We start from the raw sequence: 15,557 nt of genomic DNA on the forward strand, positions 1-15,557 counted from the left end.
CTTGAGGCATCAAAAGTGATGAAATGCAAGCAGGATCCTCTCGCATCGTAGAAATGGTGGTAAGCTTAACATCATTTCAAAGACTGGCAACTTGAAAATCACGCCACACATCCTTGCACCAATCTATCTTTGGCAAAGTGTATTAGTTCAAGTGCGGCTGCTAACTCGGCGTTGGAAGCTGGCCGCCGGTAATTAATGAGAAGGCGCGGAAAAATCACTTCCATTTTGAGAGTTTATCCATCTTCATTCCCGATCCTCGGCGAAAAGTTTAATTCTGCTCCTTGGGGAATTTCTGCCCAGATCCCTATCATATTCTCGCAGCGAAAGGATTTTAAAAGCCTCGAAATAGTTTGAGATTACCATTTTTACCGAGGCGTGGGTGGCGGGGTACTGGACGCAATTGTGGTGGGGACCGTTTTAATAATAATTTTTAATAGGGTCTTTGCCCCCTTTGCTCTTTAGTGCTCGTCTGGGAAATTCTCTGGAAATGTGCCAATGCTTAGGTTCAGTTAGAAGTTCAAAACTTTTTCACTTCCGAAATACAGTAGAACTCTAGTTATCCGAACCAATCGGGCCGGAACCCATTCGGATAATCAAAAATTCGGATAAATGAATATTTTCCGAAGAAAGTGTCTACGCACACTCTAATTAATTATTGTATGTTGAAAATGGGATAAAAAACTTTCAGAGACATTAGCCATTTTTTTGGAAGCAGAAGACAGAAAATTAGCAACCGCCTTCGCCGGGAATCGAACCACGGACCTCTGGAATACCGGCCCAGCGTGCAGAACCACTACACTACGAAGGCACGCTTATATACTCCCCCTTTTAAAGGGCGACTATGGTTTTTAATGTACTCAATCGCTAAATCCCGTGTGGTGAGAAATCAGCATCCACCACCCTTTTAGTTCGGATGCCACTGCAGAGACATTAAACATTTTTTGGAAGCAGAAGAGATGAAAAATTAACAACCGCTTTCGCCGAGAATCGAACCACGGACCTCTAGAATACCGGCCCAACGTGGAGAAGAACTACACCACGAAAGGCAACACTTTTACGACTTACACGAGAACACTTGAAACAAGGCAATACTTAAAACGCTTTAATTAAAATGAAAAGGCAACACTTTTACGTACATGTTATGTATAGCGTACTGTATAGTACTTAACAGTGCTAAAAGTCATTGCTTGCTGAACATCTCGGTCAAAGTAAGCTGTTCGTGCAGCCACGTCGCACATCCGCTTGACAATGGGAAGCTGTATGTGGTCACACTCGGGCTGACGCTCCATCCACTTTACGCAGTTTCAAAGTCGGTACCGTGTCTGCTTCAACCTCGACATTAAAGTCATCTTCTTCCTTGACATTTTCTTTTCTTTCAAGAAGTTCATTATCTTTTAAAACTTGAAAACCAGGGTCTCCGTTTTGCTGCATTCTCAGCACTAGCGTCTGAACATCCAGAAATTTTCAAGAGAATGTTTCTTGATTCCTCAAGTGATACGACATCCTCATCTTCTCCTGTCTCTTCCCTTTTCTTTTCTTGAGTTTCCACTTCCTTTTTCTTCAGCTAATTTCGAAAAATTCTGAAATTTTGAAAGCAGATCGGATAATCATGGATTCGGATAGTCGGAGAGTTCGGATAACTGGAGTTGTACTGTATTACATAAGCTTTCATTCGCTCATCGTCTACAACGATGGATATTTCGTAGTATTTACATAGTGGCTTCGTTAAGCTTAATACCACTTAAACAATTTTTCAGTTGCTGATAATTCTACAACTATTGCATGCATATTAACTAAAGTCATAAAAAAACCTTAACGGAAACATTTAAAAATAACATAATTTAACCACTTTTAAAGCAAAAAGTGCACAATTTATTAATATATAAGAATAAAAACACTGAGCTCACGAAGCCGGGTAACAGAGTGGGTATGTGTGTGTATGTGTGTATATGTAATAGATTTTGTAGTAGAACGCAGGTGGTTGTACCCACAATGAACAGCTAGAATTTTGATACCGTAGAATGCTGAAACGCCGATCCACAAGGAATAAGAAATTTCGTAGTCAAGGTATATTTAATTTAACTTTTATTTCAGTAAACATGTTGTGGCCACAAACAAGTTCGCACATTTATTGTGCCTATTCCAAAAAGTTTACATTTTTAATAAATTTGTAGCAAAAAAGAAGGAGCAGACAGACAGCACTCCAGCTATGCCAAAGCGGTGTGAAAGCAAGTGCTTTATGTTCAGAGTGAAATCTTAATTCAGAGAGTTAATTTTGCTTCTCAATGCATTATGATTGGATGGTTAATATTGTTGTAAAATTACTATTCGCTGTTTGAGTTTGAATTTCTCAAACAGCGAATTTCTCAAACAATTCTGGTGATGTAATTTAAATTTACATCACCAGAATTATGTAAGAGTCATATGGACATAGATTTTTCTCGAAATGACGTAGTGCAAGTACAGGATACTATTTTTATAATACAGAAGGGCATTAATTTTCGCTGCTAATTTAATCTTTTACATATTCTTTATTTTTCTTACATATGTGTTCACTTTTGGTGCGGCCGATTGCAGCCAAAAAGGGAGGTGCACAACCACATGTTATAGCAGTCCCACGTATTTCAATGTTCTGAGGTTACTCGTTTTTGAGTTATGCGAGATACGTACATACGTGCGTACAGACGTCTCGAAAAAAATCTCTTCTGAATCCATTTCAAAATTTCTGAGTATATACCATCTTCACAGAAGACAAGCCTACCAGTGGGCTCACTAAATAATGCTAGTTTGAGGGGATTCAAATTCCGGAGAAGATGTGGAGGTTTGTAACCGTATAGCGTCTGTGCGGCCAGAGAGCACTCGAAAACACGGCGAGCGAAAGTCCTGTCGAGAGGTTGATGATAGGGAAAGAGGGATAGGAGACCTTCGATACAGGATCACAGCAGTTTGTTACAGCAATGATCCCGAATTTTCACGATAATGAGTAACGTGCAGAATCATTAGTGACGTCCCTGGATTTAATGGCTTCAAAATTTTTTTTATTTTTAACCATCGTTCTAATGGTGTGAAATTCTCTATCGCCAATACACATCTGCAGCCATAGGGATCACGTCTAACCAGAGAATTTTAAAATATTGTGGATTTTGACAATACTTTTGACAAAACATCGAACACCAGAATTCGTAATAATACAACACGTAAGATAGTACAAGTTTTAGATGAATTGGACCAAGTACAATGCTGCTTCTTTACAAAATTTTTCATTTCAATAACTTAAATATTTATATCTAAATTAATACTACAATGTATTCCTTTAAAATTAAGCACAATTTTTTTTTAAAAAAAATTACCTTTTCAAGATTCAACAATATGATTTACTGGAACAAATACGAATGCTTTCGTTAAATATAAACACTATTTTTAAGGAATAAATACGATAGATTATTTGTGCACAGTACAACTCGCTTATAACGAGCCCTAATTTAATGAGAACCTGTATTTAACGAGGAAATTGAAAATACTTGGTTGGTACGATGTTAAGTCTATGGCAGCATAAATCGCTTTTACAAGCAAACCCCAGATATAATGAGCAACGGTTTTGTGATTCATAGAATTTTTACCGACTTCCACCTATCCAGCTCAGCTAATTCTTTTTTGGAAAAATTTCTATAACATTCCGAAGTCAACCGTAAGTTAGTAGTTGCGAGTCAATCCTGCGAATAAGAGGACGACATTTTTTATCGTGTTTTATCATGGGGAGTGACCCGAATTCTATTTTTACCACCGAATTCTACAAGTGTTATCCAGGCTGCGGATCACGGGATCATCAGACGTTTTAAGTCAAACTTTTGTGAGCACTTGATGTTGATGCTTTTCGATAGAAGATTAAAAATTGGGAATAACCTCAAATGCTAATGTAAACATACTCCAAGCTATACTTTAATGAACGATGCATTGGAAAACTTTACATCAATTAGAAAAGTTAGCAATTGGAAAACATGCATTACCAATTGCTTCCGTACGGCTGGATTGGACATTTCTCAAGAGGGCCAAATCACTGAACAAGAAGAAGCAGACTTCTTGGAAAATGTTGGTATAAGTAGAGAAGAATGTGAAAATTATGTATCTGTTAACTCGGGTGTTATCACTTCCGAGATACCTACTCCCGAGGATATCGACCTGGAATTCAAGATAAAACAGATGAAAAAAATAATGAAAGCGACGATGATAACGACGAATGTGTGGGCTTTCAAGCTGAACCGCAACCCAATATACTCAATGGCTTTCGAGTGCGCAGAAAAACTTCCAAAGGCAGGGTTGCATATGACGATGTTTTTCGGGCCATGTGTCTTCTCCGAAGAACCATAACACAAGAAAGAGCCAATAACGCAATCCAAATGAAATTAACCAACTTCTTTTGTACTGTACAGAAAATATAAATAAAGTATACTATACCATATACTAAGTGTTATGTATGAAAATTTATGATTTTCTCAACGAACCCGTTTTTTACAAGAACTCGGTTATAACGAGCAAATCTCACGATCCCTCCACGCTCCTTAAAAGTGAGTTCGACTGCAATTAAAATTAGGGTGGATTTATATATGCAGTGGTCCTATTTCAAATACGAAAACAATTTTATAAAAGGCGGATAGAAGAAAAAACTAGGATTGAACACCTAATAAAAATGCTGTCAAATGCTCTCCAGACAGTGTATTTTCGACTTCACCAAAATCCCCTCGATTCGTTTTAAGGATTATTTATTTAAAACTGGGATTTGTAAAATTCTATAACTTTCGTTTCTTTCCTTCTTTTAATCAATTCTTAGAAAAAAAGGTAATAAAACAGAACTATAACGAATGCATAAAATACATAATACATGAAATCATAACGTAATTTACTAAATAATGAAATAAGCAGAGGTTTAACAACAATTTTTAATTCTTCATATACGTAACTGAAAATCCCCTCACTGTATCGTATAAATGATGAGCCTTTTTTTTTTAACCCAAAGGGGTATTAATTTTAATTTGACATTTCGCGTTGATTCACTATAAACGGCGAATAACTTTTTTAATTTTTGCCACCAAATATTAGAGCCATGTATTATATTTAAAGAAATTAAACAAAATGAATCTGCATAAATGAATATAGTTTTTCTCGCATTGTGATAAAACTACGGTACCTAGAGCCATCCAGTTCCGAATAACGTAACCCTCCACCCGAATATGGGCATCTGGAAGCCCAAATTTCGAATTTGTTTTATTATATAGTTCATATTTTGTAACGCATATATGAGTTTTTGATTAAGAAACTAAACGATTTCAAAGCGAGAAATGGCAACACTGTACGAAACAAAAAAAAATATCTCCAGCGCGCGAGACTGTGTATCGGAAATTCTAAAGATATGCTCTTCTGAATATTTTGCGAAATTGCTGTTGAATTGAATTTTATGTTTTAAGTGCGAAGGACACGATATTTAATAAATAAGAGTAATACACAAAACGTTAAAAAAAAGCCCATTCATGGGTGTAATATAAAATCTAAAAGCTAACTGAAGCTTCTTGAATCAAAATTAATTTTTGATTAATTTCAAAATTATGATTTAATCTTACGTTTGATCAAAATGAGAGATATGTAGAAAGACTTGATGGCAGTTTATCAGTTCACGATATTGCATAAACTAAAACACCCGATATCTTAACCCTCTGCGGCACAGTGTGTCCGGTCTGGGCACACCTAAAAGTTTCCTTCTGTATGCACAGAAAAATTGAATGAAAAAGGAACTCTGAACCTTCTTTATTTATAGTAGACGGCAGCTCAACACAAACCAGTCCATATATTTTAGCCATGTTTAGTTTTTTAAGATCCTCATCTTTCAAAGAAATCTTCCAGATTTTTTTAGGGTATAAAAGGAATTGTTTGAAAAGAAATTTCTATGTTATTTTTTTGGCTGTATGCTAATCTCCTTATTCTATATTAGTTTTAAATTTTCACCTTGAAATCTTGCCTAAAATCAAACGGCGAACCCTAGGTATGCCCAGACCGGGCTCACCGACAATCTAGGACAACTGAAAATCTGTATTCTTTGTTTCTCCGCATCTAATCGCTCAGTTCATTGACAACAATGCTCGTTTCAGCATTCTTTTGGAAGCTCTATTCAATCAGTGTGCCCACTCTGGGCACACCCACAGAATTAAAACGATAAGTGCTATCTTCACAAAATTCTACTTGCATATACTCCTCTAGGCCTGAATGTCTACCTTCTTCCTTTTTTTTTTTTTTTTAAATCAAAACTCCAATTTTAAAAGGTAGCGTGTCGGAAAGGGTTAAGTTAACAAACGTTAGGAAACTTGTTGAATGGCAGGATCGTTTCGAAAGGTAGTATGGCAGAAGCAAATTATCCCAGAACACATTTAATGCGTGATTTTAAATACATACAGTTAGTGATAAAAAGCAATGTTTATACAAAATGAATATAATAGACATACATCACTAAAATTTCTACCATGAAAATGATCATCATTAAACTAATTTGAGTAAAAAGAACGAAAACAGCATTTTATATTTACTTTACCAAGGATTTTTACCATCCCTATAGAATCGGCAAACTGAAATCAAGGAGCAGCAAGTTTATATCCACTGGTTGAATCTCTAGCACGAAAGCAAGTAAAAATACCCAGGATTCCTCCTCATGTCTTGATTCATTAATCAAGATTTCGAATATTATTAATTGAATTTTTATCTCTTCCACGTTTTTTAAGGTATGTTTATTCAGTTCTAATCCAATTAGCGTGTTTTATTCCTTATTTACGCATGTCTCCAGCTAATTAATTAAATTTAAAATCACTTTCAGAACGAAAAAGAAATAATTTTTTAGTATTTCAGAGGTAAAGAAATGGAATTAAAAATCATCATTTTAATAGGCATCTTTAAAGAATATTTCAACAAGAGTAAATGTATGAGGTTTAAGGTCTTCGGATTTTATTAAGGTTTAACGTAATGCGCTTCGGTACATTTTAGTAAAGTCGTGAACATCAATTCAAGACCATTAAAAAAAAATATGATGTGAACATATAAGACGACTTCTTTGAACGGCCTATTCAATTATACACAATTTTTGCCACATTTCATTTAAACTTATTTCTTCGAATTTCATTACAGATATATTTCTCGTTGAATGAATTCACAGTTTTCTCTTCGCGGCAAGGCCAATATACACAAAAACTCAAAACCTCTTCATTAAAAATTGTAAAATACAGAAAAACATAAAACACCAAAGACAATTTGAAACAATCCAAAAAAATTTTTTTTACAATTAAAATTACTGTTTGTACGCAAAAAGAAATAATTTATCCAGCGGGCAAAAAGACAGATTTTTCAGTGCACAAAATTGAAAGTTTACTTTTGGTCCCACTCAGGTAAAAGACACTGAAGATGGTGCAGGGATTGACTTAATTCACTATTCTACTAAAGAGTTTCAAATGTAAACAAAGAGCGGCTTTGTTAGGCTTAGTTCCACTTACACAACTTTTTAACAGTAGATAACGAGATACATACAAACATCACGGAAAAAAATATCTTCTGAAACCATTTTAAATCCATTTTACGATGTTTTCTGGAAAAGAGTCCTTTATTCTGTCCTTAGGTATGGACGTCACACAAAAGTATAATTCGAATGGGTTCGAGAGCGGCAGTGGCGGCTCGTAATAAGCACTGTGGAACTGCAGCACCCCTAATTTCCACTTATTATTATTTTTAATATTTAATATAGCGTGTCCTTTAGCCTTTAATTCTTTCTTTATACTTTTACAATACATAATCCTTAAGCTTTATGTCAGTAGCCATCCCCGAACTTTGTCAAAAAGGTACGCGTCTTTGGAACTGCGCGCTTCACAGTTCCAGCGATGTGGTGTATGGCTGTTCTGCGCATGCGCACACAGAAAGCAGCACGCGAGCCGGGCAGTTAGAAGAGCACTGTTTCTCTTGCAGTGCCGAAATTCTGGCATGTTGTTCGAAAAGTGATTTCTTTTTACTCCGCGCGTGTGGTATTGCTCCATAAGGTGGAACTTCATCATACGACCATAAACAGAGTTCATGAAAATTTGCAACCTTTTAAAAAATTGCCTTAGCGAAATTCAATCAACGTCAAATGCAGAACAACAACAAATGAAACAACTGTTCCTATTGCAAAAGCAATATGAATTTTAAAATATCTAAATGATGACAATTTCAAGTTTTGGTTAGAGCTTTTTATCAGATGCCTCATGTTGAAATAATATACAGTCAAATGCAATTCAGAGAAATTAATGTGTTTAAAGTTAACGAATATATAACAAATTCCAAAACTGCTATCTTAGAATTAAGAAACTCAGAGTACTCTGAGAATTTTCCAAAGACACCGATGGCAAAAGAATAGAAGAAGGAAATATGTGACTTTATGCTATGTATTGATATAATGCAGAGATATTCTTCCACTAAACACTTTGCAGCTTCTAAATTGTTAAACAAGAAATGCTTCGCTAGTTTTAGGAATGAACATTCTACATAAGAAATAGTACTGACCTGCTGAAGCATATCCAATGATTGACAAAGGAAAGCTTGAAACTGAACTGAAAGTATTCTATTGTATGCCTGATATCCATGAATACTAAAAATTAAATGAGCTACTGAAATTTATCTTCGAAAATAATCTAGATGATGTTCTTAGCGGAATTACGAAACTGATAAAAATTCTCTTGAGAGTTCCCATGACTACATCAGAGGCAGAACGCTGCTTTTCAACATTAAAAAGAATGCAAACTGTTCTAAGAAGCACTAGAATTCGGATAGACTAAATGCGCTTGCATTGCTTTCAATAAAGAAATATTTCCTCAGTTGTCATCCAGAAATCAAGGAGAAAATTATTGATTGTTTCGCGCAAAGTAAAAGAAGAAGAATGGATTTCATTTTTAAATGAATAGACAAAGAGTGAACTGTAAAAATTTTGGTTAAAGTCATTAAGAAATGTTTAATTTTTTTATTGTAAGATTTCCTGATGTTTCAAAATAAATTTTCTTTTTATACATGTTTGTTTTCTTTCAGACAATTTTAAAACAAAGGTTAAATTTTTTTGGAAAAGCACCCCCACTAATTTTAGCCACGAGCCGCCACTGGGGAGCGGTCAAAATGGATATTTTCGCTGAAATAGGATGCTCGAAATTTTTCGTGATCGTTCCTTTACTTTATCCAAGGAAGTGAAAAATAAAAATCTTAACCGTATTCTGTCCGTTAGGAAACTGATTGTTCGGATATCGACTATCAAATCGTCAAGTGAAAACACCAATATTTCAAAATTTAAATATTGGAAAACAAATGAACTGGTATTTGGAGGCACATGTTGCGAAGAAAGTGTGTGTGTGTGTGTATTTAATTATGGCAAAGCACACGAGGGCTATCTGCCTAAGAGGAGGGATGCCTTCGTGGAGGACTTTCTAAGGGAAACTGGCTCGTATACACGTTACACATGGGGAAAACCACGAAAACGCCCATGCAGCCAGCCCGTTTGCGGGATTCGAACCTCGGACCGAACTACCAGTGTTCAGCGACTTTACCGCTCGGCCGCTGGTGGGCCTGTTGCGAAGAAAGAAAAAGGAAGTAATTAAATGGGAAAAGAATAAACACACAGAATAATGTAAAACGGAGAAAAAAATATGATGTGTGCACCAAATGACCACGTCGTACAGAATATTAAATAATACGCATTTTTCCTGCATTTAATTTAAACTTAGTTCCTCGAATTTCATTTGAGATAGATTTTTCATTCAATTAATCCAGTTCTCACTTCGCGGCTAGGCAAAATTACATAAAAACTCAAAATATTTTCATTAAAAATTGAAAGATATAGAAAAACATAAAACAAGAAATACAATTAAAACAATTAAAAAACCAAAGGTACTGTTCGGTTTCGAGGGCCGTAAAAAAATTGCAGCGAAAATGTATGCGCAAAAGCGCCAAATCTAGTAAACGCGCCCATTTAACAGCGCGCCAAATCTAGCGTACGCGCTGATTTCAGATTGCGTAAATTTATATAGTTCTATATTTCTTAAGACGCCATTGAAATACTAGTTTAATTTTTAAATCCTTTTTTTTTTTTTATTTTAAATCCTTTTTTGATATTCTATGGATTTAACAATTTGGGAATTGCCCTGACGAAAAGTCGGCAATAGAATTTTGGGTAAAGTGCAGAATCACCCACAGCTTGACGCGTTTTTAAGAATTGCACATACTCGGTATTCATGTGCACATCGACCTATTTTCACTTGAAAAAAATCCTAGAATTGTACAAAAATGGCACTGCGCCCACCCTTGACTTTATCTATGTACACATCGACCTATTTTCACTTAAAAAGTAAAAGAAAATTAACAAAAATCCAATTGTTTTTACCCTTCTAAAAAGCGGCATACAAATAAGTGAGCGATTCTGCACTTTAGCGAGAATATTTTCAAAGAAAAGGCATCATTCAGTATAGAAAATTACGTTAGAACAACCAACGAGATGAAATTATGCTTTAGCGATGAGTCGGTAGCGAAATAGCGATGAAGGCATCCATTCAGTTATGTTTAGCAATTTTTATGTAAATTATAATAATGATCTGAAATAGTTATTTACTATTATACTTCCATTCAGTCATGTTTAGCCTTTTTCATATAAAATTAACCTTTATATGAAATTAACCTTTCATCTAAATTAAAACATCAATCTTAAATAGTTATTTACTATTATACTTCCTTTCTTGCCGCAATTATTAGGGTTGCCGCAATTATTTTTGGCAGCATTGGCATCAACAATAGTTTGGCGATTTTTTACGGCCCTCGAAACCGAATAGTACCAAACCAAATTTTACAACTAAAACTACAGTTTCTACAAGAGGCAAGAAGGCAGATTTTTCGCTGCCACTAGACTAAAACTTTCCTTTTGGTCCCACTCGGCAAAAAGACACTGAAGATGCAGAAAGACTTAATTCACTATTCTGCTAAGTTTCAAATGTAAACAAATTTCACTTTTGAAATCGTTGCCACCATATATTATTGTCCTGTCTTATATTTAAAGCAATTAAATAATGAAGAATCTGCATAAGTGTATGCATGTTTCTGGTATTGTGATAAAACAACGGTACTTAGATCCATCTAATTTTGAATAACGTAATCTTCCATAGAATATGGGCATGTGGAAGCCCGAATGTGAAATTTGTTTTATTATGCATTTCAGATTTTTATAACACTTTAAAGAATTTTTGATTAACAAACTAAATGATTTCAAAGCGAGCCATGGCAACACTGCACGAAAAATAAACATTTTTATCACCAGAGCGCGAGAATCTGTATCGGAAATTCTAAAGATATCCTCATTTTAAAATTAATTTGCGATATTGCTGTTGAACTAAATTTTATACTTTGAGTACGTAGAACATTATATTTAATAAATAATGGTAACACACAAAACGTTAAAAGAAAACGCTCCTTTGGACGTAATTTAAAATCTGAAAACTTTCAGATTTTTTTTTTTTTTTTATTTGTTATTTTGATTATGAATTTTTATGTACTTCTGAAGAAATCCCATCTAATACAGAGGAGGACCAAAATTTCATTGTAGAAGGTATTTGATCAAATCAGTATTTTAACCTATGCTTCAAGAGACATGGACTGTTGAAGATGAGGGAAGAAAGAGCTTCGGCGATCTTTGAAATGAAAGGAAGATTCCAAGAACTATTTTTGGCGCTGTTTTGGAGAATAATGTATAGCACGAACGGTAGAGCTTCGAAAGCTACAAAATTTATAAAAGTGAAAATATTATTAAATCCATAAAATTAAATAGAAAGAGATGGACAGGTCAGCTCCTGAGAATAGATGCAGGGAGAACTGTCCTTGAGGTGTTTATTACAACTTTTGTTTGTGGAAGATCAAAAGGAAGACTTAAGAAAAGACGGAGGGTAGTGTATTGAGAATACGGCAAAGCACACTAGGGCTATCTGCCTAAAGGAGGGATGCCTTCGTGGAGGACTTTCTAAGGGAAACTGGCTCCTATACACGTTACACATGGGGAAAACCACGAAAACGCCCACGAAAACGGAGGGACTGTCTTTACTATTCTAAAAATTAAGAACTGGAGGTCAATTGCTGAAAGGAGGGTGAAGTTGGAAAGGCTCCTGAAGAAAGCCAGGGCCCACAAGGGGGTATCGTACCAATTGCTGATGATGAAATTTCACGTATACAAATGACATGTGTAACGTGTATACAAGCCAGTTTCCCTTAGAAAGTCCTCCACGAAGGCATCCCTCCCCTTAGGCAGATAGCCCTAGTGTGCTTTGCCATAATCTCAATAAACCAAACCAAACCAATTATGGAACAAAATCCCGGAGCACATTTTATTTGGGATTCCTGGTGGAATTAAGATTTTGTTCAAAAACTCAGCTAGTTCTAGTGGAACCTGGCTTATAAAAATCGGCTGCACTGTTGGAGTGTCAAAGCTACAAAACACTGGTAACTAGTCTCGGGTTCTATTCCAGGGGAGAGAAAAGGTTGCTGCATGGGGTTTCAATAGTTTAACCTAGCTGTGATGCCAACACCAGCCAATCCCTTAGAGTTCTCCACGAAAGCATTCTTCCCTCGGCAGACACAGTTCGCAGATTTTCTCTAATCTAAACCCAAACAATCCATCATTCCTATCTTCCAACTTTTGTCATCGCGTCTCTAATAACACATACATTCAATAGCGTTTTTAATATACATTGTTTAAATCTTCTTACAAATGTGTCTGCATCTGTAAATAAAATCAATCGATAAAGGCGCAATGCCTGTAAATATCTGCTGAAAATGCGACACTGTATCGAAGGGTCGAAAGATGCTTCAATTTCGTTTGCATTACACCACGAATTGTCTTATCCTGGGTTACGCCAATTCATATCTCAAAGTGATGTTCTTTCATGCATTTCTTTTATCGAAAACGTCACTATCTAAAACGCAAATGCATTTTTTGAAATTTTTACGTATACGAGTTTTCTCCGAATATTTTGAATACAGAGGTATACATACATCCCCAAATATAAAATGAAATCTTTACGGGCTGCATACATTTAAAAAAAAAATAATAATTCGCAAAAAATAAATAAATGAATTATTGCACAAAAAATTAATTCTCATATGAGTAAAAATGGCCCTTTAAGCCATTATTTACGCAATGCCCTCAAGCTAGTTTGAGAATGTGCCAAAGAAGTATAAACAAATCCCACGAAATATTGCTAATTCTTGGTTTCTTTTTTTCTCTTGAAATACCGCAAACACTAAACGGAATGACGTCACTGTGCAAGATAAAAACATTTAGAAGTGCAAGACGACAGATAATTTCATGCCATGATAAAAAAAAAAAAAAAAAAAAAAAAAAAAATACTCAGTAATTTTGGCATTAAAAATATCTGCAGCTGCGAAATAATTTTTACGTCACGATATTATTACGTTTATTTTATGTTAAAAAAAAAGCAACAATTATCCTCGTAGCCTTAAAACCTGCCAATTCTGATAGCTGCTGTCGAATTATCATAGAGTAATTTTTATTTCAAATTATAGCAATGCATTGCCTTCTTATCGGTGTTAAAACAAATAATAAAAAGAAATTTGAAAACGATATACTTCTTAATGATTTACATACATAAGAACCCATGTGACATATTTTTGAAATGTGTGACATACAGATTTGAGTGTCAAAAATAAATATTAAACAATTTTTCCCTCCAAACACAAAAGCAATTTTTCCTTCAGCTCGCATACTGCAAACATAAAGTTATTAAAATTTTTTTTAAAAAAAGTACGGTACACAACTTACCAGTCAGATGCTTTCTTGTGGAGAAAATACAGTGGAAAAAACACTCAGTTACTTAAATCACAAAGCGGTGTGGGAATGCATAAATAAATTTGATCCACAGTATCTGTCAACAACACACTGTAACTGCGGAGGCGTCTTTGAAAAGCGAAACAAAATCCACGTGCTTAGCGGCGCACTATCAGCTGTTGCATTAACGATATCAGCGGCCGATCACACACATACACACACCACTTAAGCCTAATTCGAAGAACTAACAATGCGTATTTACGAATCTCCCGCCGCAGTTTACCTTTCGGTTCATGCCGCAAGCGGAGCACGTGTTCCCCGCGACGGTTCCAAACACTTCTCCGTTCAAAAAGGGAATCCAGAAGTTAAACCTCAAAACAAAACATAGAAAACTTCATCTTTGAATATTCTAACCAACAATCCGCGTAAATCTAAAATGTTATCAATGGACGGATGTCAAAGGAAGAGTACATGTAACTTCACACAAGCTCAGGTACTTTTACAAGGGGAACTTTTTAGGATACTTCGCGTACACGTCTCGTTAGCTAAGCCTACTTAGCTTTCTTTGATTTGACACGCAGATCGGGGAAATTGATTTTTCCCTCTGACAGGGACGAATTTTCCCTCTTTTTCCCCCTGTGTCTTTTTTTCCAGCGTTGCGTTGAGAGGTGAGGCTTCTGATATAAGGAAAATAGTTTTGGAGCAGATAAAGCTTCTAAAAGCTTTTTCTAAAGTCATCTGCGCTTACGATTATTTTATCGCAGTTGAAATAAAAAGAGAAAATTCTTGCGCAGAAACGATAAAGCATTTAAAACATCATGTCTAAATCGAACTTCATTTTTATGCTCGCTACATTTTCTCTTTTAATAAACTTGAGTGTGCGATGCGCAGCCGAAATGTAAATAAATAAATCAGAGAAAACAAAAGACAATAACGCATAATTTCTCTGCCTTATTCACAGAAATTTATTTAGCATGTTTCTAGTTCTTTTTGTAACTAAAGATAATGATTCAGGCAGTTTTAATATTGTTTTCCTATAATCCTTTTGGTTTATTGTTTTTATTTATTTGCATTTAAGGTAAAAGCAATTAGTTTCATGTCGAAGTATAAGACACAAAAATTTAAACGCATTCGTGAATAGAACCAATACAGTTGTTATTGTTTTAAGCCTACCATAATCCGTTTATGCAAAATCTGGTCGGTAAATATACGGAACTAATTATATTGCAATTCTCCATAAAAGGGTGATTCCAGCAAAAGAGATATGCCTGCAATTACTGCGTTTTATGTCTTTCGGTTAAAATGTTCGCAAATCGTCAGCTAAGGATTTTTTTCTTCTACAGAATTAATAATTTACAGAGTTAGACACAGTTATGTACTCTTTACAGGGTTTAATTTCCAAAATTAGAAGTGCCAGAGCACAATGGAAGACTGTGAGGAAGGAAAGGGAAAAAAATAAGTAAAATAACTAAAGATGTAGAGTCATTCGGTATTTTTGAAGCAGGAAAGATTAAAAATGAGAAATGCCTTCGCCGGGACTCGAACCTCGGATCTCTCGAATACGCGTCAAGCGTGCTAACCACAACGCTACGAAGGCACGATAAGAAGGCGGGAGAAATACCTTATAAAGATTAAACTAATTAAATAATTAAATTTAAATGTAATGTAAGAGAATGTGTAGTATGAGAGA

At 35.2% G+C, this 15,557-nt stretch overlaps 1 protein-coding gene across 5 annotated transcripts in view; it reads right to left on the bottom strand.

Annotated features, from left to right (window-relative positions):
* Positions 1 to 14,399, bottom strand: part of LOC118202925 (zinc finger MIZ domain-containing protein 1-like) — a 1,176,934-nt gene extending 1,162,535 nt beyond the window's left edge. For 3 of the 5 annotated variants that reach the window (XM_085814450.1, XM_085814452.1, XM_085814449.1), the window contains exon 1: positions 13,862 to 14,397. The gene's annotated coding sequence lies outside the window, so the exon portion shown is untranslated. Of the gene's footprint in view, positions 1 to 13,861 lie in introns of all 5 variants that reach the window. The other 2 variants (XM_085814453.1, XM_085814451.1) reach the window with 2 other exon arrangements.
* Between the last annotated feature and the right edge of the window lie 1,158 nt (positions 14,400 to 15,557).

The sequence above is a fragment of the Stegodyphus dumicola genome, chromosome 4 (assembly GCF_044657685.1).
Source record: "Stegodyphus dumicola isolate Sdum_Otavi_A_Nest chromosome 4, ASM4465768v1".
NCBI lineage: Eukaryota > Metazoa > Arthropoda > Arachnida > Araneae > Eresidae > Stegodyphus > Stegodyphus dumicola.